This window comes from Callospermophilus lateralis, unplaced genomic scaffold (assembly GCF_048772815.1).
Source record: "Callospermophilus lateralis isolate mCalLat2 unplaced genomic scaffold, mCalLat2.hap1 Scaffold_1583, whole genome shotgun sequence".
Taxonomy (NCBI): Eukaryota; Metazoa; Chordata; class Mammalia; order Rodentia; family Sciuridae; genus Callospermophilus; species Callospermophilus lateralis.
In genome coordinates, this window is record NW_027512686.1 from 86,005 (window position 1) to 110,656 (window position 24,652).

The window sequence follows — 24,652 nt, forward strand, 5'->3', positions numbered from 1 at the left end:
TTGGTTGAAGAATATAAAGGCTCAGTTATGTAGTATGAATAAATTCTGAAAGTCTAATGTGCAACATGGTGATTACAGCTAATAACTTTCTGCTGTACACTTGAAATCTTGAAAGAGAGTTGATCTTAACTGCTTTCATATGCATTAAAATGTTACTTATGTGGGGTGATGGATATATTAATTAGCTTGATGGCAGCAGTCATTTCCCACTGTGTGTCAAAACATTACCTTGTATTCTTTAAATATACACAACCTTTACTTGTCAAGCATAACTCAAGAAAGTCCAGGGAAGGAATAAAAAACAGGGAATCCAGCTCCTCTTCCTTTGATCTTTGGAACCAATGGAATGCAGAGAAATGGCACTGGGTCTTGGGAGTTTGGATTGTATTGTTTATCAAAAGGGCATGTGGAATCAGCTTGGTCCCCAGGTATTGGGAGCTGGTAGAAGCAGTAGGATGGGGAGCCTTGGGGGAGGTCTTTTGGTAGATGAGGATGGTCTTCAAAGGGGATAGGAGGACCCAGCTTTCCTCCCCTCTTTGCCTTCCTAACTCTAAGGAGAGTGGTTTTGCTTCAAACATGCTGCCATTATAAAGTGCTGCCTCACCAAAGGCCCTAAACAATGGGTGATGATTGACAGAAACTTCTAAAATTGTGGGACACAATGAATCTTTTCTCTTTATAAGTTGATCTCTCAGGCATTTGCTATAGAACAGGAAATCAACTCAGGGGACTAGATGATTGGGCTTCCATCTTGCTACTGTGAATCCTCACTTTTCATGCCTGTGGATGCTCAAGGAATTATTCAGACTCCTGAAAGGGCATCCCTTTGGGAGGAAACCCCTAATAGCTGTGTATAGAGACCACAATGAGAGGTCTTGGGACAGCAGGAGGAGAGAGAAAGGTCTCTCTGAGAAGCGTATTCTGGTTTCTCTTGCTCTAGCCCCAACTGAGATAGCCTGAGCATGCACCATCCAGCCAATTGCAGTGTTCCTGGACTCGTGACCCATAGAAACCCTGAGAGATGATAAAATCGCTGTTCTATTACACCATTAAGCCTTGGGGTTATTTGTTATGCAGCAATCATTAGTGGGAACAGTAGATGCTAAATGAATATTTGAGGAGTGAATGAAGGTTGACATGAACAAAGATGTATGTCGGAGAAGCTGGGAACACAGGATGGATAAGGCAAGGGTTGTGCCAGAATTCAAGTGCACTGCATTCTGCAGGAACTGCCAATTCCCTGGTGGGATAACTGATATGACAGACATGAGGGAGTCACAATGGCAAAACAGAAAGAGCCGTTATGGCTGCCCACTGTGCTTCAGGAAGAGTGCTATTGGCAGGTAAGACCAAGCCAGACCTTGAGACATGAGTTGGAGTTTCCTAGGTTGAGAAGAAAATAAACTCAAGCCAGAAGAAATTGTAAGAGCATACGTGAAGAATGCAAAGGGAAGTTTCCTCCTTTGTTCTTTAAGAGTTATTGAAAAGGCAATGGTGTATGCTCTACCACTTCTATACTGATGGTACCAAAGAGTCAGTATGCTTAGTTTAAGGGAAAGCTCCTGTTTCTTCCTATTGCAAACTTTTTAGCAGAAAAATATGCAAAAGTGGTATGCAATGATATTTTGGTTTTATACAATTAATTAAAACATAATATATTTGTTTGTTTTAATTAATTGTATACACACACATATAATTATATATGTAATTTTGAGTGAGAGCAGAAATAAGGAAAATGGATTGGGCTGTGGACAAGTGTACACTGGCTTTAGGGTTTGGGTGAGACATGCAGTATGACTAAAGGAATGTGCATGGGAAGATCCTCCAAAAAAATAAAACATTTGAGTTGGGCATGGATACCAGTTAATTTACCCAGTTCTTGCAACAAACTGGATTCAAGTGTATTCTGACAGGCAAACAAAACATTTGAGTTGGGCATGGATATCAATTAATTTACCCAGTTCTTGCAACAAACTGGATTGAAGTGTATTCTGACAGGCTCATTCAGATTCATTAATCAGCTTTCCCTCACCGAAATTATAACATTGACAAAGTTCCCAACTTTCATAATCCATCAAAAACAAATCTGGAAGCTCAATTTAAGAAACACTTGGTCATCTGCAAAGTTTAGTTGATACACTTTCAGAGACCATTTGTCGCTGATGTCTTTACCATGATATTTATGTGGAATTCATTTACTGAAGAAAGTTTGAATAATATAAAAGAGATTATTGCACCATAAAGAAAGGTACAAGCTTTCCTTTCCATTCAGGTACTCTGAAGGTGTCTGACACTACAAAAAAAAAAAATCAAGTCAGGTTAAAAATAGTATCAAAGGCATCAGGTACTTATTTTTGAGTACCTATGTAGAAGATAGGGACTTTAAAAACACTATTATTATCTTTCCACTGAGTGGAAGAAATGGGGCAGGGGTAGTACTACCTAATTTGTCCAAAGGAACCCATGTGTTTCTCTGCTTGTCAGATACAACCAATTTCATTTGCCCACCTATTGCCAAGAGCATATACTAAGCAACTGGTACCAACAGGCTTACTAACCCTGTAAGTCAAGGATTTTTACATAAGGAAACCAAAACTCAGGGCCTATGTAACTTGTCTAAAACACACAGGTTGATAGGCAACAGACCCAAGATATGACCCATTTGATATATTGCTCCTTGTACCTGTTAAAGTTAAATAAAGAAACCATTGAAACTTAATATTTAACTTCATGTCACACAGATGATTAACACAAAGTATAATGCATACCAGTTAGGTATGACTGATTCATGTAAATAATGATTCAAATGCACTGAAACTTTAGCTACCCTGCAGTTAATGCAGAAGCTGTGTAGGAACATGCTGGGGTGGTGGATGGGCACAGTGGAGAGAATGTGATTTCACAGAATGCCTTCTGTGAGTCCCAGCCCACTTCCAAACCCTTGGATAGCAATGACTTCACTTGCACATGCTCCTAGTCTTCTCATGGGGAATGGGAGTTATGAGGCTAATGTGCAGCCCCACAAAAAGCATTGGTGACGTGGAGGTGCAGGTTGGGAAGCCAGATCGGGAAGGAGGTTCTTCTCCCCACTCTGAGACTCTTGCACACATTTACCCTGGAATCTCCATTGTCCCTTTAAACTTCCTCCAGCATTCACCTTCTTGGAAGGAGAGAGATGGGTGTCTATGGGGAAAGATCTCAAGTCAGGCTCTCCAGATTTTGTGATCAGGAGAGATGATCTTGGCCACTGACACAACTGGAATACGGGCATAGATAAGAGGCCTCGCTTCTTAACTAAGCAATGCTTTCTGTGTAGATGCTACTTCCCCTTCTCTTTTGCTGTGCTCCCTTTCATGTCACTTCCTGTGAGCGGTCCCTCCTGGAGAAATGCTTTCCCAGGACCCAGGCCTGAGACAGAATCTCTTCTCTGTGCTTCTTACTGGTGGATAAGCAGCTGCTTCATGGACAAGACAGCAGTGTCCAGTGTCCTCTACCTGTCCTAGTTCATTCATGCTGTCCTGAAGGCAGTACTAACAGTACCATCTTCCCTTTGAAAATGTCCCAATTTGTAGAACAAATTATATGGTCACCTTAATCATAAAATCTATCCATCCTGGTCATTGGCTTAGTTTTCCACATTCCACACCCACTGTAGGCTCCTTGAGGGATCCTGGTATTTCTCATTCATCTATACATTACCAGTGGGGTCGGTCCACAGTCCCCAGCACTGCATAATGATATCACAAACTAGTGGACAGATGGAGGACTCTCCCTCCAAGTAGAGGACAGGAACGTCAATCACTAATCAGCTAATGTACAGTATCTTAAAGCAGCAGCATGGTTCATATGAAAGAAAATCCTCCCCTGTGCTTCAAAGTTCAAGAGTTAGAAATGAACTTGGAGGCAAGCATTCAGGAGTACAGGCTTAACAGGGAACTCAGGCGTAGCCAAGTGAAAAAACTGAAGCTCACTGAGCACCCACATGGGCTGGAGAGATGCCCTCTAGATGGGTACACATGGGTGAAGGGGAAGGGGACAGAGTCAGGCTCTTGGATGAAGAGGCCCTGGAAGTCTCCTGGGAAGGCACCAGCAAATTGAAGAGCAGGGAGGAAAAGGGACTCCATTGTGATTAGAGGAGCCAGGGAGCCAGAAAGAAGAGGAAGGATGGATACAGAAACTATCTGGCCAAGATGGTGGTCGAGGGGTGGTACCAGCTGACTACCTGCTGGAGAGTCACAGATCTCCCAGGCACATCGTCACCAAAGCTTTAAGGTCATGACAGAGATGCCAAGTGGTCCCAGCTCTGTCACAATTATCCTGGTTCCCGGAAAATGTTTAGATTCTCCATTGGTGAATCATTCAAGGTATCTCGGATGAACAAGTGGCCATCTGGGAGAGCATCTCTTGATCTTCTAAACTGCTAGATGGACTTACTCATGGAAGCAGGATGAAATGAATGTAAAATTTCATGCATGTTAAGCATAATTTATATACAATGTTCAAGTCACTCTTTAGGTACAGTTCTGTGAGTTCTTACAAATACAAGCAGTCACGAACATAAATACCATCACAATCAAGGGTTAGAACAGCTTTCTCTCCCTGGAAGCTTCCCCTGCCCCCGACTCTCCCTCCTCACCCACACCCAGCCTCCACCAAGCAGCAATTACTCTTCTCTGTCACGAAATCTGAGCTTTCTCTGGGACCTTCATATAAATGGAATCAGCAGCATAAAATACTAACTGCATTTTAAAGCCAGTTCCCAAATAGACACATGCATCAAGAATTGATTAATGCATTTTGAAAATGCTACCTAGATTATGGCTACTCAAATTTTTGGGAAAAAATCTTTCCTACTTCTTTAAAAAGCACATAAATTTCTATAGTATTAAATGCTGCATAGAATATCTAAAACAATTTTAATGTGTTTAATTAGATGTAATGGGCCATTCTTTGACTTTCATATGAACTGAGGCTATTGCAATAAAATATTTACTATTATAAGCAATAACATTGAAATGAAAGCCCTCATTTTTAAAAATAATTGGCTAATGTGTTTTAAGTACGAGTGAATGACAGAGACAAGCTAATCATTCTCTAAAATATGCCAACTGGCTATTTCTTCTCCCAAGCCAGGCCTATTCATATTCCCAAGAGTCATTTTCAATTTTCGTTTCCTTAAAGGAGACAAAATATCCAATTTTAATTTGACTCTTTTTTTATTTGAAACACATGAATTCAAGTGAATAAGTGAATGGAGTTGCATTAAAACAGCAACACCTGGTGAAATATTATCAGATGTTCAGGAGGCCAGACGTTTTTGTTTATTCAGAAAGATGCTTCCTGCAGGGAAGAAAAAAATGCAGCAATGTAACTCAATAATGGAAGATGCAAACACAAAGGAAAAAAAATCCAAAAATGATCTTTGCTCAATCCTGAATGCTAGAAATTTCAGATTATTTAATAATCAATTACTAACTGAGCTTGCAAAAAAACAGGTCTCTCTAGTTAAAACCTGAGTGTGCAGTGCTTCAGGGGTACAATGCATACTTTAAGCCACTTAGTGACATCTACTTTCCAACACAACCATGCACTGACTGCCATCTCCATGTTTGTGATGCCTGCAGCCCTAACTCCCAAGTTCCACATTCACTAAGCCCCCACCCTGCACAAAGGTGATGATATGGTAGGTGTGTGTATGGATGGATGGAGACGCACACAATTCACTTTTCAACATGCAATTTAAAAATCAACCAATCCCAAATGGAGCTCAGCATATTTAGCCCTACTCCCTCATCTCTGGGGAGGTTCCCTGTCACAATGAATGGGTCCACCACAATGTATGATGCCCAAGTCAGAAATTCAGGATTCACCCCCATGCCTAGCTGTCTCTCAAGTCTAATCAGTGAGTAGGTCCTATAGCATTAAGCTCTTCTCAGACTTCTAAAAACTTCTTTCCAATCCCACCTCCATTGGTTAGCTCTGTCTGTTCTGCTCTCGTGTGCAGGCTGGTGGAGGGCTGCTAACTGGGGTTCCACCTACTCCAATATACCCACTGCTGCCCTGGTCCCCGTTCTCCAACATAAATTTGATTTGATAATCCTGCTGCTACCTTTATTTTATTCTGTTGACTTTATCCTGTGCCTGGCCTTTGTGATTTGCACATGCTATTTCTTTGGCCTGGATAATTCTTCTTCCAAGAACCCCAGGATCTTTCCAGTCTTCTCCAGAATGCTTGTGCAGATCTCCGCCTTGCATATCCAGAACCTTGCAAACTGAATTTTACTGTAACCGTCCTGTGCTACCTGGCTGTACATTGAAAAGCTGCAAACGATGGTGTGGCTTTCTCTGACAGAAAGTAAATACCTAGTGCCTGGTCCATGAAGTAGGTACTCAAAGAATTTCCAAATGAATGCACAGAAACATAATTCCAAGAGCTCAGGACTCACTGTTTGCACTATATGCCCTGGTGTCTACTCAGAACAGCATTTCCAGGACCTGATGGGCAGGAACACTTGTTGCAACAGAACTCACATCCTGTCCATACTTGAGAGCAATAACCCTTGTTTCTCCAAAGCAATTCAGGAATTGCTAAGTAAGTGACTCACTGACTTAGATCCAATTTCCATGGCTGATTTGTAATTTCAAAGCTGTTGTTGTGCTGATATAAAAACTTTAAAAACAGGTGGATTATAGTCACCCAGGAGTATTATGTGACTTATATAGCAATTAATTATATATAGTACATATATAATTACATAATTCATAAAAATATGTCAATATATACTATATGTTATGTATTAAATGATTATATATATATATATAAATCAGTTTCTACAGACACTTTTCCTGTCTTCCAGGACCTGTCATCTGGCAGGGAAGACATGTTAAATAAGTAATTAAAATAAAGGTGTGATGTATTACTGATAAGTAGTATGGATATTAAAGTCAGGATTCTGGTCAATGATTATAACATTCAAAGAAATTGAAAGTAGTCTTCCTCGTTTATGTTGATTAAATATTATAGAGAATGCTTCTAAGAGAATAGTGTTTAGTGTTTTAAGCTCATGTAGAATTTTGATCTCATCTCTGCTGATCACTACCTTTTAGGCAAAAAATTCGAACTACTTGTATTGCTTTTCCCACATACAAAAAGAATTATGTTGTCTCTTCCTTATTTTTAGCAAATAGGTATAAAGATGAATTTACATCATATATTTTTTTCATTTTTAGATAATGGTGCTACATAGATGGGATTTTATTCCTTTCCTCAAAACTATTTTTATACTAAAATTGAAAATTATTTTTCTAATTCTACTTTTTAAATGCATGCGGCTATTTTTTTAGCTTTTAAGGTGATATGTGGACATTTCTCATAAAAAAGTAATTCATGTCACTTTATAGAGTATTGCAAAAGTCCTTTCTTGTCAATCTCATGACATGGAACAATTGTGAGGTGGGTTTATGCATATAAAGATGTTTAAGCAGAGTTTATTGATTATAAATAAAATAGCTTAAATTTTTTTAAAAAAGACATAATTTTAAAGGTTTTTTCTTATTAGTTCATTACAGTTTTACGTAATATTGGGGTTCATTCTGACACAATCATAAAGCATGGGATTAAGTGGCTCTGATTGGACCCCAATGCCTCCCTTTCCCTACCCTCTCCTCCCTCCCCACCCCGTTCCCCTTCCTTTACAATCCTGGTCATTCTTCTATTTACTTGGAGTTTTTTTTTTTTAATTCGTGCCTTATGGTTAGAAACAAAGGCAGCACTCACTGTGGTATGTTCACTGTGTACCCAGGTTTGATCAGATTCCTTCTGCAGTTCTCCCCCCCTCCCTGTCCTTCCTTCCTTTCCTTCAATCCTTACCTCTGTTCCACTATCTCTCATCAATTTTCAAGGAACTTCCCCCACCGAAAAAAGGACATATTCAAACTTTGTTTTTTTTAATCTGACTTAGGCTTTGAATGATACTATAGATAGTAGAATGTTTACTTATTCAAAATGCATTTTTCTCTCAATAGCCACTCAGTTATATGGCTTCCCACTGATTATATATCTCTTATTCATTGATGAATCCAAGTTTGCCTATCAAAATAATTAACTAATGAGAAAAAAATCAAATGAATTTCAAATCTTATTATAAATAACTCAAACATTTTACCAAAAATTTTATCTTCCTTTCTATTCTCAAATGCATCCACGAATTCACATGCCCCCCAATGAATTCACTTGTCCCCTGAAAGAGACTAGAAACAGCCTTTATAAGTTGGAGCAGCCCAACGCTGAATCACCACAGCAAATCTAGCATTTGATGAGCTCCCCTGATTTGGCTGGAGCCTCAGTCCAAGTCAAGAGGGAAAGACAGGGGGCTTCCAAGTCAAAGGAAGGCTGCAGCCCACTCTGCTTGCCCCTGAACTTGGAGAAGAGTCAGATCTGCACGTTGTTCTATAATTGCTTCTAGCAGTCTTCTCCCTGAGCATCGAGGCCCTGGCTCGTCAATACTTTTGCTGTCTAAGAGACAGAAACGAATTCAAACCATAGTTCTGGGAAGGACTGCAGCTCTTTGGACCGTCTCCTTAAACACATTTCTTACTCCTCACTTTACCTTCCTATCTGAAAAATCTCCTTATTATGTGCAGCAGAGATGCTAGACATACAGAATGCTAAGTGGAGGGACAGTCGGCCCAAAGGGGTAGAGAACTATCTGTCTTTAGCAGGGACTCTGCTGCAGTGGCAAGCACATCTCCTGGAAAATGTACTCCTAGTTCTTCATTGGGCCATTTCCTTCCAAGGGGGAAAAAAAAAGCCCAAACTTCCCAGCTTCTCTTGCTATTCAGTATAGCAGGGAATTAATTTACTAATTGATGATCAATAAGGTACAAGGGAAAATGCTATATGGGATTTCAGAGAAGTCTCTTATAATGGAGAAAGTATACCTATTTCTATCATCCTCCTTGTGTTTGCCTGGGATGTCAGTGCGAGGTTGGAGCTCAGGCAGTCTTCTTGGTTCATGAGGTGAGGATGGTGGCAGAGCATGAGTGCTGGTGCATGTGTGTGTACGTGAGTCGAGGCAGACCTGATGTCTACCTTCAGAGAGACCAAGGAACCACTGAACTCCTAAACAACACTCAAGAAACTCCTTTTTCAGCCAGTGTTACTTTCAACACTTTATTTGTGGCATAACCTCATCCTTAATGATCAATGTTTCTACCAATGTCATTATGCTAAAGGTTTATATTATACAACTAGGTGAGGCTCAGAATTATTGTCTATATTTAACAGATAAAAAAAACTAAGGATTGTACATGTCCAAGTAAGAAATTCCAGTTTAGACTCCGGAACTTACAACATCCCTGTACATTGTGGGAGTGAATCTCTCCTTTATGCCTTTAGCTAAATCTCTTAATCTTTTTAAAATTCCCTTTTAAAATTAAGATTAGAACCTCTGCCTACTCTGTATACTACTGTGAGGACAAGTGGCTTTATTGTTGTGTAACCCACAGAGTCCCGGGGAAATAATCGCTCTCTAATTCATGTATGCAATCAAACTACTAAAATGTCCCCACAACATAGTTAGCAATTGTTCAGAAGACTTAGCTTCTAGCACAGTCCAAAGGAACTGGTTTATACTGTCCTATTGAAACCAGTTTACAAAATCAAACTCCAAATCACTAATTAGCTTCCTGTTCCAGCAATCTCTTCTGTGTGGCACACACTGGGCTGGACTGGGTCTACCCACTTGGGTCCCAGTTTTGCCTGGTCCCCCTGTGCTTGCCTTTTAGGACGCTGTTTGTGGTCAAGGAATGGTGGCATTGCACATGCTGTGGGGTACTGACTCAGGAAAATCTCTCTGGGCCCATAATCTACAAGCAGTTCAACTGGGTTGCCTGCAAAAGGACTTTGCAATTTTAGAAAAGGGATCTGAGTATGTTGTCCTGAGGTTTTACTGCATGTTTTTTTTTTCTTCTCATTTTCAAAAGTAATCACTGGGAGTTGCTTCAGCACTTCAGATCACCTATAAGATTCTGGAATCCTGTACAAACAGTGAGGCTGAAAAGGCTCAGTGGTTTCACCCTAGAGTCAAAAAGGCCCAGATGTCAATCAGAGAAGACTAAAGAATCACTTTAGCAAATCAAACAATCCCTCTAAGTTCTGGTTTTCTCCTTAGCTCCAGAGATGTTTCAAGGAGATAATTTGTGTGCTCAGCTTCCTGTTGCTGGTGTAATGATTTACCCAAAACTCTGGGGCCTACACTCAGGCAAATGTATTCTCAAATGTTCTGGAGGTCAGAAGTCCAGTCTAGTTCTCAGTGTGCCAATATCAAGGCGTTAGCAGAGCCTAGCTCCTTCCCAAGGCTCTAGAACCTTCTGTGCTCCTTGGGACTGTTAGTAGAATTCACTCCCTGGAGGTCATGAAGCCAAGGCCCTGTTCCTGTGCCAGTGGTGCCTACTACAACCTACAATCCAGCCACACGCACGATGATCCTTCTTGTACCTCCCATCTGTCTGGGATCATCACATCTTTGAACATCAAATCTCCTTGGCCATCCTTCTTTCCTCCTCTTCCTCCTTTAAGGACTCAGGTGAGTTTGGACCCATACAACTAACTCAAGTTAATATTTCTATCTGAAAGCTTACCTTTTACCACTTGCTGTAACATAGCCACGTGGTTTCAACCTATGGATATGGGCCCTTCGGGGTTGTTACTGTGATATCGCAAGCTGGGAGCACAGTATCTGGCAGATAGTAAGTACTTAATAAATAGTAATAACGGCTAGGACATATGCTTATTCTCTGCCAGGGATTGATCTCAGTGCTTTATGAATATTTATGGAGTTTGTCCATATAATCTTCTCAACATGAGGCATAAACTGTCATCATTTCCACTAACAAATGAGGCCCAGAAAGATGGGGTCACTTCACTGAGCTAGTAAAAGGCAGAAGGAAAATGCGAGGCCAGGCCCAGGGGCTCTTGAATTGTGCTTTTAACTCAGGTCATTCTACCTCTTCATTTCAATGCTATTATACAAACCAGTAAGCCTTGGCTGAAAGGAAACATCCGTGTTGTGTATGATTCAGCACAGGGGCCAGCAGCGTGTGTGTGTGTGTGTGTGTGTATAGATCTCTGCATGGGCTGTTGTGTTTTCATCTGCTCTTTGTTCTGCACGATGCTGCCTTGCTTCTGGGGCTGACACTCCTTTACCATTCTGGTTGGTTCTCCCCAGAGGACTGGGGAAGAAACCCCTTGCTACAAGACAGGCTTCTATATGGGTAGAGATTCGATGAGGGATTGTCTGTTTTCAGACTCCACCAACATGCGACTGTCACCATGAGAGTATCAGAGAACAAAACTAGCACTGTGCTGATTCTTGAACACCTCCTGGCCCACTGAGATGCTACGGTACTGAGGCTCATGTGGAAGACCTGCTGTGACCTTACGGAATATGAAAAGGAAGTCGGCGGCCACTTGTGTGGACAAGAGAATACCTTTCTTGCTCTTGCACCACTGTGTCCCCCTTCTTCCAGAAAGACAGCGCCCTGGGGGAGGCCCTGGGTTTACAATCCAGGCTCACCAGACTGCACACCTGGGCCTGAACCAACCTCTTCATGGGATTCTTTGAAAAATCCGGAGCAGAGGCTGAAAAGAATGAAAGGAGAGAGAATGAGAGATCATCGATTTAATGAGCACTGGATCATGTTTTTAACTTCCTGTAAATCTGAAAGGTTGACAGTACAGCCGTGTTTAGATTTAAGGTGAAAGGCATGATGTTGGCACCAGATTTATTTGATTTATGGTGCACCACTCATGGGGTTTCACTGTTAAAAAAGAAATGTGTGCTATGGTGTTTGGGGCAGGCCCTAAATCTTGAAACAATTACTTTATGTAGGAATTTTTAATGATGACTGTAAAGGCTTTAAAATAGCTCACTGAACTAAAGGAGATCACTTAGTACAGAAAACTTTTAAAAGCTCATCCCATGAAGACAGGTTAGGACTTACCTCTGCTGACTACCAGAGCACAGCACTTGGATAACCATTTGTGCAGAGGCATTCTTGTGCACTGTACAAGTGCTGGCAGCCTCTCTGTCCTCCATCCACCAAATGCTAATATCACACAAGGGGCCCATCCCTCCCCCTACTTACAACCACCAATACTATCTGCAGGCATTTCCAAATACACTTTGAAGCAAGACTGTGTTCTGTTGAAAGCCGATGAGCTACCCCATCAGGGCCTTATTGCCCTCTGGCCATAAGGATTGGTCAGTGATAAGCAGATAGATGCATAATGACTCAAATCAGGCTACCTGAGGCCACTGATCGCAGGGCTATGGCTTGAGCTTAAGCTATTAAGAAAGCCATCATTTTTTTCCCCATGGATTGACTATGATAATAAACTCAATTTCTTGGGAAACTTCACATGGAACCTAATACCCATGATGATATTTGCACCCTAGATCAAGTTAGGCTGAAATCTGCAGTCTCCATTTAAATTGCATAGACTGATGAACTCCTTCCTTCCTCCCCCTTTCATTTCCTCCCTCTACCTCCCTTTCTTCTTTCTTTGCCTATTTTATGCTATGCCAAAACAGGATAAAATCTTGATTTTTCCATCATTTCCAATGTAAGTGTCCTTTGGGAAAATTTCCCTAAACATGATAAAACATATAATTTCTCCTCTTACATCTGGTGCAACAAGAAGAAAAGAATTCATAATTCAGTTAGTGAAACCTTGGCTAATTAAGGCTTCAGTATGTCCAGTGTTGGACGAGAATAAAGACAAAAGCAACCCCTTTGCAATCAAATGGTATTGATTTCAATTTTGGTATTTGCTTTGATGGCCCATCAGCAGGAAAGGCCCAGATCACTTTTGCGTTAAGAAGCATTCCTTCACCACAAACCTGGAGCTGGACAGAGATGGGTCAGGCCAACGCTTTCTTCCTTCTGTGGATTTACTTCAACTTTTGGTTTCTAATTTTGTCCCTCATCACTACTTTTCCTTAGAAATCATTCAAATGCATGCTTTGGTTAGAAACCCTGAATAATCATGTTTGACACTCTAAGTGTTACTAGATGCAGGAATCCAATATGTAAAGCACATACTTCAGTTTCTGGCAAGAAGGAAGGATTCAAGAACAATGAAGAGCAGAGAAAATTGGTCTTACCGACAACCTTGAGTTCAGCACTGGAATAGACGAGGCCATGTTTGTTTTCTGCGATACACTGGAACATGACAGAATCAGTCACATATAAGTTTGATATTGTAAGGGCACTGTTTTCTATCTGTATTCTCTCCTAGACAATAACAAAAATGTCTTGCGCATGAGCAAATTTTTAGAAGAAAAAATGAGCACTACTCACTACCATTTCAATCAGACACAACATGTCTACCTTTTCCTCAGTGTATTAAGCGGGCTCACCTGAAATTGAACCTTTTCCTTCTTTGAAAGATGAGAGACACACTGGAAATATGAATAAGCATCATACAGCCCCAAAGTACATTAGTAAAATAAATAATAAATCCAGAAGTAAAATATGGAAGTCCTTTTATTTTTAACCCATGTTAAAGTTTCATACTTTAAAGGATGTTCCATTGTATCAACTGAAAAGACTTTCACTACAGTTTTTAAAAACCGTGTGAGTTGGAAAATTATAAATTTATTGTATAAAAACTGTTCTTGAAAACACACATATTTACCAGGGTTTTTAAAATAAGTATGGATAATTATGTCTAGAAATGCAAAGGAACATAATTGGCTTAGTAAAAAAAAAAAAGAGCCAAGATTACATAGCTAGAGAGCGAAGGTGAATCAGAAAATCAGTGCTCAGGTAACAGGGCAACCGAGTAATAGATACAAATATACTCCAGAGGCCATACAAGTTGAAAAACAGAAAAACTTTCTATATTTGATAAAAGAATACCTTCTCTGGTTTCAATACCAAAAGCATAGTGTATTATTTTATAGACTAAGTTCACGAAACCACAAATCACCCTTAGCCAATGAAAATATGCAAAGTTGCAAATATCTTCTCATTGGCAGACTGGGTACTTGACTGGGTTATTATTATCCATTCATTCCACTCCTGAGATATAAAGGAAAAGAGTGAAAACCACGAGTCACTTTTGGTAGTGGGAACTAGAGAAAGCATTCAGGTAACACAGAGCAGGCTGAGGACAGAATGACAGGCAGGCTGTCTTACCTCAAGCACCAGGACATATCCATTGTTCAACCACCGGTAGGAGGGCTTGGGCTTTCCACTTGCCCGACATTCCCAGTAAAGACTCTCCTCCACAGCCATTTCCACATCTTTTATGAGCTGAACCAAATGAGGCTTTGCTGTAAAGCAAACAGCAAATAAAAAGTAAAAGCCTTATCCAGGTAAATATAAATGAATATTAGGCTCCAGGTAACAGATTAAAGTGACCAGGAAGACAGAATCATATTTAATCCACTAAGTATCTACTGAGTGGACATATAAAATTTGTAGATGGATGCTGCAATCTCTCATTCCCTAAGCCAAATTCATTAAGCTTCTAATTCAGTTTTCCAAACTCTGCGATCTGTATGATATTCTTCAGGTGTCTATTAATAGAGAGTAATGCAGGTACACAAAGTTGATTTTTTTCAAGTGTATTTCTGAATCATGAGATCACAAGTGATGACAACTTAATAAGTGATTGACGGTAAAATGCTGGTCTTCATTAGGAACTAAATATTAATTTTCATAGGAAAGAAATTTCTATAACTGAGTAAAACAATTTCCATCAAGTTACAAATAACTCATAATTAAATACAAACCAGTGAACGTCTCAGGAACCTCTGAGTGAATTAAAATGAAACAGCAAAAGATGGATAAATTGGTTTCACTTGAATCATATGATATTTTTACCGGAAAGAGAAGAAACTGATGCAACTTTAAATTATGTATGCAAATCAGTTGGATCGAGTAGATTAATCATTTCCATTTATGTTTTACAAGGTATTTGGAAATTCTTTTTACAGATGAAAGCAATGTGCCACTTGCCATGGAAGCCACTCAATATACACAGTGTATTCCGCCAAGTCTCAGCTTGCAATCTAGATCCCAAACTGGGAGGTGAGATGTCTTACTGGTTTCGCGTTGCATTATGCATGCGATGTGAACTGTGGAGTCGTATTTGCATTCCCCATATGGAGGAACAGTTTATCTATTTCTATTTAATTGCGACCATGGGAAGATTTGTCTCTCCATTTCTATCTCATAAAATTGCTTTTTTGTAAATGAAATTGATATGAAACTCAGGCTATTTAGCTTTTACCAAAAATGTACCACCCTAAGTTTTTTCTTGTTTATTTTTTGTTGTTTTGTTTTTGTTTTTTATCTGTTTTATATAAAACTACTTGCCCAATATGAAGTATAGTTCAGTCCAAAATCACTGCTCTCCACTTTATATTACAACACGTTTTCCTTTTTCAGGAATTACCATGCTGAAATGGAATGAAATCTCAAATAAACTCATGGGTAAGATTTTGACGGAGATTTGAGTTGCCAGCAAAAATTTCCAAGCAATGTACATATTAGTATTCTTCTTCTCCAAATGGGAGGATCATTTGCTGGACCAAGCCAACCCTGGGATTATAACTGTCACATTAATCACAGTTTCCTCCTTTATCCATCACATGAGATCCAAATATTTTATCAGACCACGTTTTACATGAAATATTAGAACAGACAGAGAACTACATGGCATTTATTGAATGCACAATCTTAGTCTTCTAAAATGGAAACTTCCGTGAAACTCTATGTATTTAATTTCTGATTTATTTCTTAGGTACATATCATATTATCTATAAAACAGACTAAAGCAAGAGTCTACCTTCTTTATGAAGTACAGCAGATGATATTGGTTTTCTATTGTGAATTGTTTTCTTCTTTTTCTTATTTCTAAAATAACCTCGTGTTTTCATTCTCTCTCTGCTCACCTTTCCCATAAACCCCAAGGAAACTTCACCTTTCACTGTGTTCCAGAAGGAGGATCTTACATTGTCTAATTCAGTTTCCGTTACAGTGATTGTTTTATGGGTAAATATGCAGCCAAAGAGATCTGAGGAGCAGGTGGCTAGACACCTCATCCCTCCTGCCCCTGGTCTGCTCCTCACTTTTTGTGGCCATTTTGGATTATAGCAGATGCCAACTTGTGGAAAAAGGAAAAGGACAAATGAGGAAAGAAAAGTAAAAATAAGAGACTGAGCCACAGTCTGATAACAAATTCCTGTTTCCCATCATCTGAGACATATAGTGCTTTATGATTGAGGCAGGGATTCTGCTACAGAGAGGTAAAGACACTGCTGAAACATGAAGACAGCTGGACTTTGCTGTGCACTCTCTCCACGGTCACTTGTTTTCCTGGGAGGGAGCAAAAAAAGACACTAGCCTACGTAGGAACAAAGGTGACTTCCTTTGTGGGGGCTTTGAGCTGTACAGCCATGTAAGTTAAGTGCTCATCTTCTCACCACTTCCACCATTTCCACATTGTCCCACCAACTGAGACCTGGACACCCAAGATGCTTCCCTCCATACCCAACTCCTTATGTCAAAGAAGAGACAATCAGAAGACAGAAGGATTTGCGCTACTAGTTCAGGTCTGTGTTTCATCTCTGACAGATCATAAAAGCTCAAGGTAACATAACAAGTATGGATCTTGTCAGAGCTTTTGCTTTCACAGACTTCAGATTTTTGATGGGGACCTGAGAAGTCCTACCATTTCAGTAACTGTCTGTGTACCCCGCTTGTCCCTGTAACATCCCCGTGTGCTAACCAGGTGGGCACTGCACACTGCTTCAGTTCTCAGTTTCCAAAACAAATAGACCATAATCCAATTTGCCTTTCACAAAATTGGTGAATGCACACTAGTTTTTACAATGTCTCTAATGATTAAATTGCAAATTTGTATTCAATGAGCTTACATTTATATGTATTTTACAGATGCAATTTGTAAAACCATGTATTTATACTTTCTAAATCATATTTTCATCAAAACCAAGGGGCTTGAATTTTTTTAAAACAAAAGGAAATTGGAAATGAATTTTGAAAAGAAAAAGACAATCTAATTTTCCTCCAAAGAGACTCCAAATAAGGGTAACATTATTATTCTTTCCTTATCCAAATTGAGCAGTACATCAAATAAATGTGATTACAAATTAAAGGCAGCAAATAGAGTACAAATACTTTATTGTACAGGACCAAATAATACTGATAAACTCAACAAGATTCTGAGTTTATTTGGATTCTCTGATACAGTAATTGTAATTCTTCCCAGTAGGCAATTTTTTCTGCTTAGAAAAAGACAAGAAAGAAAGATATAAAACCTCCTTTCATAGAGAAGAGAGCAGACAGAAAGGAGATCTCTCTCTAATGTATTAAGGGTATAAAAGGTCATTCTTAAAAAAGTATAAAATACTTCATTACCATATGATTTATTTTAAAATGCAAAGGAAATAAATATCCAAACTATTGCATATTTTTATTTCTTTTTAATTCCTTCCTGCCATGACAGATGTCCATCCTCACTGAGCAGAATAAGAAAGAATAAAATGCAGAACAAGTTAAGAAAGGAGATTCTGCTACAATCTCCCCACAATTTGCAAATCCAATTTGCCCAAGCCAGGGATGCTCACCATAGTAGGTGAGACACCCTCTGGCCACATTCTTTCTTTGTGAATTCTCAGCGATGCATTCATAGGAGCCTGCATCTTCCTGCTGGAAGGTAGGGATTTCAAACACACCATTGAACTTCCTCAATTTGATTTTGCTGGGGAAAGGCATCCCATCACTTCTTCTCCAGTTAATCTGGGCCTCCACTAAGTTGTTCTTGTGAGGTATTTAAGTCACAGCAACTCAAAAACTTACTTATACAGGAGCTAGCAGGCACTAGATGGAGACTAGTTGTTTTAGGCTTTATGGGCAAAGTAAGAAATTTGTATTTGACTTTTCTCTGATAAGCAGCTGCTCAAGTGTTGTAGGCAAGAGAGCAATGAGGCAGGTTCTGATGGTGTGGACAGCTGCTGCAGGAGGAGGCTACAGAGGAAACAGATAACCAGACAGGAGCCACCTCCAGTGACCAAGACTGATGGTTTCAAGGAGCCTTAGTGAGTTGTAAAGATGAGCAACATTTAATTAAGAACTGTGGGAAGAACGTGAGGAGAAACTGGAAGAGAAGAACACACCTCAGATGTGATATTACATATCAAGACACCTGGGAAAGGTTAGGAAGCACCAAGTGGTTAAACCCACAAACCATATGAAGCAAATTTATCACCTTAGGTTTCTTTTTTTGAGGAATGATTCAATCCCAACCTGACCTAGCCTGGGATTTCATTTGCAATATATGAAACCTGGGAAGCAGTCTATGCTCAATATTTAAAATTTCCAATCTGTAATTTTATTGAGTATTTACCATTATAAAATGGTTAAAGGAAAACAGAAGCCTGTTTGAAAACAGGGTATTTCTGGGCCTCTGGATATACTCTGACCTCCTGTATTTTTCTTGTTAGTCATTAAACTAATTAATCCAGAGCAGATGAATTAAAATTCCTCTTCTGGTTTTCTTTTTCTCTCTTATCTCTGGGCTCCTTGATACTCCCTGTCTCTCTCCTCAGGGTTTCCATTATCAGGAAATGGCCCCTCCTTATCACAAAGTAAACTTTCTACTTGCTTCCTCCTCCCTGTGGCCTCCCCTCTTCTGACCTCAGGTACCCTCATGCTCTAGGCTCCTGCAGGACTCTGTTCTTTCTCTTGTCTTACATATGGCCCGGTCTACACCTGCCTCTGAAAATCGCAGAGTAATTAGAGAAATGTGAATCAAAACTAAGATTTCATTCTCACTCCAGTCAGAATGGCAGCTATCAAAAATACAAACAACAATAGGTGTTGGCGAGGATGTGGGGGGGAAGGCACATTCATACATTGCTGATGGGACTGCAAATTGGTGCGACCACTATGGAAAGCAGTATGGAGATTCCTTGGAAAACTTGGAATGGAACCACCATTGGACCCAGGTGTCCCACTCCTCAGTCTATACCCAAAAGATTAAAAATCAGCACACTACAGGGGCACAGCCACATCAATGTTTATAGCAGCTCAATTCACAATAGCTAAACTGTGGAAGCAACTTAGATGCCCTTCAATAGATGAATGGATAAAGAAACTGTGGTACATATACACAATGGAATATTACTCAGCATTAAAAGAGAATTAAATTATGGCCTTTTCAGGTAAATGGTCAGAATTGGAGAATATCATGCTAAGTGAAGTAAGCCAATTCATAGGCTAAATTTTCTCTCTGATAAGAGGATGCTGATTCATAATGGGAAGGGGGGGGACATGGGAAAAATAGAGGAACTTTGGGCAAAGGGAAGGGAAGATATGGAGGGGGCATAGGAGCAGAAAAGATGGTGGAATGAGATGGACATCATTACCCAGGTACATGTATGACTGCACACATGGTGTGAAACTACATCATGTACAACCAGAGAAATTAAAAGTTGTGCTGCAATTGTGTGTAATTAATCAAAATGCATTCTGCTGTCATATATACCTAATTAAAATAAATTAATAAATAAAAAATGCAGAGTAATGCTGGATGATCTATCCCATAGAAATCCCACTCCCAGAACAGAACTTTGAATACTGGAAACACACAAAACATATGTACAAAATAAGCAATGACATGAATTGCTAGGCTAAACTGATCTCCTTAAGGAGTTCACCGTCCTGTTCAGCAAGTGCCAGGAGATCAGGGCTGTTCTTTCTTCACCAATCTGGTTGAAAGTAAATTTGCAAACATTCACTAGCTAAGCAAATACTTTCTTAGGCTTAGCAATGTGCTGGGCGTTTCATCACACTGGAGTAGCAGAGGAAAGGAGGATGGCTGCCAAGTCCTCTCTGGGTCCTTGACCCTGGGATGAACTATTTACATTCCAGTCTCCCTTCCAGTATGAAGCTACCTTTAGTTCCCAACAAAATGTTTGTCTCCATTTCAGAAAAATCTTCAAATAAAAATATTTTTCCATGCAAAATTCAACATGTCCTTAGTATCACCCAAGAGACAACAATATATATAGGTAGAAAGGTTAGAGACATCAAGACATCTGATTTTAAGTATGACCCTACCATATGTAGTAAGATTGGATCCAAATCAATTGACCTGTGGTGGTCTCATTGTCCTCAAGTAAAGAAATAAGACTAGATTTTTCTATTGGGTGTTTCATGCTCAGCACCCTACGAAGAAGATTATAAAATAAAGTATGTAGCTTACTCCATGGTCACTGATACATATTTTTTTTGGGGGGGCAGGATTTGGGGGTGGCTATAGAAACATTTTGGAATAAAGAAAAAGAAGTAAAAGAACAGATGGATTAGACAAAAATGGTTCATATGCCAATTGTAGAAAGATCACTACCAGTCTTGGCTAATTGTGCTCTTGAAGTAAAATCACACACACACAATGTTTCAAAATAGTCCAAACTACAGACTAACCTTCATGATCAAAGATTCTCATCACAGCCCTAGAATAGCAGGATTACAACTGGATTGACCAACAATAGACAAAGGAAGAATGAGAGGCCACTCCTGTAAACATGAAGAGCATCTGTCAGGACTATGGAAGGTAGTATCCTTGGTGATAAAAGCAATGGAATTATCTTCAGAGATCATTCAAAAATGACTCTTACAATTGCATTTTCTGAGAATTGATGGAAGGCATGCAACAATTCTCTAAAAACTAAATGTCCCATAGACTTAGTAAATGAATATGGAAAAATAGTATTTTTTATAATAGTCACAATCATTTAAAAGCAATATGTAAATGGATATCTTTCACAAAAGAAATCTGTAGTTTAATGCATAAAGAAACTGTAATTGGCTGGGAAATGTTAAGACTTCATGTAAAGATATAAATCACATTCATGAATGTGAAATTTCAATATTATAAAGACATCAATATTCAAATAACATACAAATAATAGAAATTAAAAATCTTGAAATTTTAAAAATGATTTTGATTTGCATTTAGAAAGTGAATGTATTTGATATATAACATACATATACATGAGTATATGTAGACATGTGTCTATTTGCAAAACAAGCTGTATAATAATGTAACTTTCCATAAAACTGCTAAAACAAAATAAAATTAAAACAGGCAGAGCATGTAAATATAGTGAGGCTGTCAGAAAAGAATAATAAGACAGAATAAAGCAATACAAAACTGATTCTTGTATGTATTTAAGTATTTATTAATCTAACAAATATTATCTGAATGAAGTAGCTTTTTGGGGGGGTACTAGGGATTGAACTCAGGGGCACTCAACCACTGAGCCACATCCCCAGCCCTATTTTGTACTTTATTTAGAGACAGTGTCTCACTGAGTTTCTTAGCACCTTGCCATTGCTAAGGCTGGTCTGGAACTTGTGATCCTCCTTTCTCAGCCTTCATAGTTGCTAGGATTACAGGTGTGCACAACCGCACCTGGCATGAAGTGGCATTTAAGAGAAATAAGAGAAACAGTTGATTGAAGAATGTTGGGGTAACTAGTCATCCGTTTGGCAAATATGACAAGTTCCTCCACTTAAATTTAAAATTTTAATTTGAAAATTTTAACAATAGTTAATATTTGTTAAGCCACTACTAGGGGACAAGTGCTCTGTTAATAAGCTCTTGTGAACACATGCATGATTATACACCATCTGTATAGCAACCCTGTTGGAAGGTGACACATCTATTTTATACACATGAAGAATGTGTATATTCCCAGAGCAGGACAGCTAGTGTGGACAGATCCAGGATTGGGACTCAGATCTGTGGAATCCTGGGATCTATCTAGGTTTTTTTCTTTTTTCCTTTTTCTTTTTGACAGATAAATACAAATACAAAAGTTTTTAAATAAATAAAATACTTTTTTATTTTAAATATAAGTGCTAAAATAAGCACACAGATGAATGTTTTCAATGTAGGGATACATGGTTGGCTTTATCAACCATGACAGAAACCACATATCTAAGAGATATAACTATGTAGAATTTTCATACATCAAAGGCAAAACCAGAAAATAAAAATAAAACCCACTAAATATAATGTCAAAAGGTATAAAAATAAGAAAAAAATGAACTGTACAGGGTAATCAAAATAGTGTCTTAAAAGATAAGGAATGATTGAAGGGTATTATTTTCATAGTTTAGTTATTTATTTTTACAAAAAAAGATTGTTTACAAGGTGTTTTCACTAACATTGGCAAGTGCTTTAGTTATAATGATAAAGTGCAAATTTATTTGCACAGGGATCCTTGATTATGGGGAAAATGTACACAAGAGAAGAGAGAGAATAAATAGAGCAAAATGATGGTTGTTTTGGCACTGGGAAAATATGGATGATTTTATCTTTGTTATTTAAACTTGCTTAATTTTCCCAATCTTCTAGAGTAAGCATCAGTGCTATTATCATCTGAAGAAACCACCAGGGACTTCTCCTTTTTAACTGTCTCTGAGGGGAAGGCTGGGGCTTGCTGTGAATCCTGCCTTCTCTGTCTTCTCAGGCTACCTGCAAGCAGTGGGGGTAGAGGTGGGTAAACACTTCCTCCACCCATGTGCAATTTCCCTTCATCCAGGCAGTTTACTGTCTTAGCAAATCTATAATTCCACCAAAAAAGAAAAGAAACTACATATGTTTGTGCCTGTGCACATTTACCCAACGGACACAGTGAAACATAAATAACAGCTACATTATCTCTTATTGCTTGTAATTATTTTGTTTCTGCCAGAGGAAGAAAGCAATAATGAAAAGATAAATAGAAGGATTTCAGCAGAAACATATACTTATTAATTCTTTTAAGAACTAAAATGTCAACTCCACTTTGTTTATTATAGCAGACCTTGAAAATTATACAAAGGAATAAAGGAAAAATAAAAATTCTCCTGCTCAGCACCTTATTCTCAAAACACAGGATTTATGGAAGGAAGTCACACGATGGAAGGCACCCTGAATTCTCAGTTTAGTTCTAATTTCAGTTTCAGTACTAAAACTAGACTTTGTCAACTCTTTTGTTTAATGTCATGCTTAAGATAAAGCAATGTGGGACCCTGGTAAAACAATGAAATGAAGGCTTTACATTATCTCTGAGCACTACAAGAATCACCACTAGAAAATATAAAGGTACTGGTAGAACAGAGACATGCCCAGTGTCTAGCAGAAGATCCAGAACTCCTGGATCCCTCCAAAGCGTCTTCAAACAATGTTGAGAAAATACCAATAAATAAATGTTTGTGACAAAGCAGGACCCCTCATTGCGTGGACTCAAAGGCATCTCATTTTGAAGCAGGATAATAATGTGTCCACATTTAAGGGAACCATACTGTCCCTCCTCTGTGAACAAGCAGCTCATTTGCAGAAGCCACACACAACAGGCTCTCATGACCACTGGTGGCTGTGGGCAACGTGGTGGGTCTCCAAATAACCTTTGATCCGTTATTTTCCCTGCTTAGCCATAATGGTCCAGGTAACTGTTGGCATCCCACAGTCAGCTTACAACTCAGGATAGGTTGGACCTTGAGAGGTCATCAACAATGCTTCAATAAATTGTGCTCCGCTCCAGGAAGAAGTCAACTTCAAGCTAATGTGCTTCAAAGGAAATTAATTTCCCACTGGTCTTACAACTTTCTGTTATATAAATCCCCGGATTTAAGACTAGGAATAGCGCTGAGGTGCTTTTGGAAATGTCTTAAACTAGTGTTTAAGAAAAGGAATAAAAATCGTTAGAACATGGAGTTGTGAACCTTTCATAAAAGGTTTGCGTTGAATTAATCTTATCCCTGGATTGCCTCCATGATAAAGCAACAGTGGTTGGTTTTTAAAAGGAACCACAGAAATAGGAAAACAAGAAATTCTCAGCAGTTGGTTTATATTTTCTTTCACTTAACTGCTTTTAGATCTGGAAGAGTCTTTGTCTTAGAGGGCACACGCCTGAGCCTGAAGGGCTTTTTGTGTAACTCTACTTTACATGCATTTCCAAACCAGGCCAGGCTGTGAGGGCCATTCTCAACTACAACCTATCTAGATCCCAGCCCCCAAGATATGGCAGCGATTGTGTTGAGCCTTTATACTCAGAAGTGGTGTTCTCCAGAAAACATCTCAGGCTTTCCATGTGGAACCTTGCATGCAGCTTTGTGAGGGACACCTCTTCTTTCTCTAAGGCACCTCTTCCTTCTCCAAGGCTCCCTACAGTGGGTGCTCTTGCACTCTTCCCTTCCAAAACAATTTCCATAGTCCATCTCTCCTTTCATCTTGCACTGAGGATTTCATTGAGAACACTTGGAGACTATTTCCTCCTTGTCATCATAGACTTTTTCTGGGACTAAGATGAGTGTCATTGTTGTTTTAGCCAACTTTTTGCTGCTATAATCAAAAAACCTGACAAAAACAATTTTAGGAGGAAAAGTTTGTTTTAGGGCCTACAGTTTTCAGAGGTCTCAGTCCATAGATAGCTGGCTCCATTCCTTGAAGATTGAGGTAAGGCAGGATATCATGGAGGAAGAGAGGGGCAGAGGGAAGCAGGTCAGGACATGGCCACCAAAATCCAGAGAGAGTGCCCCATTTCAATAAGGACAAAATATAAAT

At 39.2% G+C, this 24,652-nt stretch overlaps 1 pseudogene; it reads right to left on the minus strand.

Moving 5' to 3' along the window:
* LOC143640268 (contactin-3-like) overlaps positions 1–20,526 on the minus strand; it is a 76,497-nt pseudogene extending 55,971 nt beyond the window's left edge.
* Positions 20,527–24,652: the final 4,126 nt, after the last annotated feature.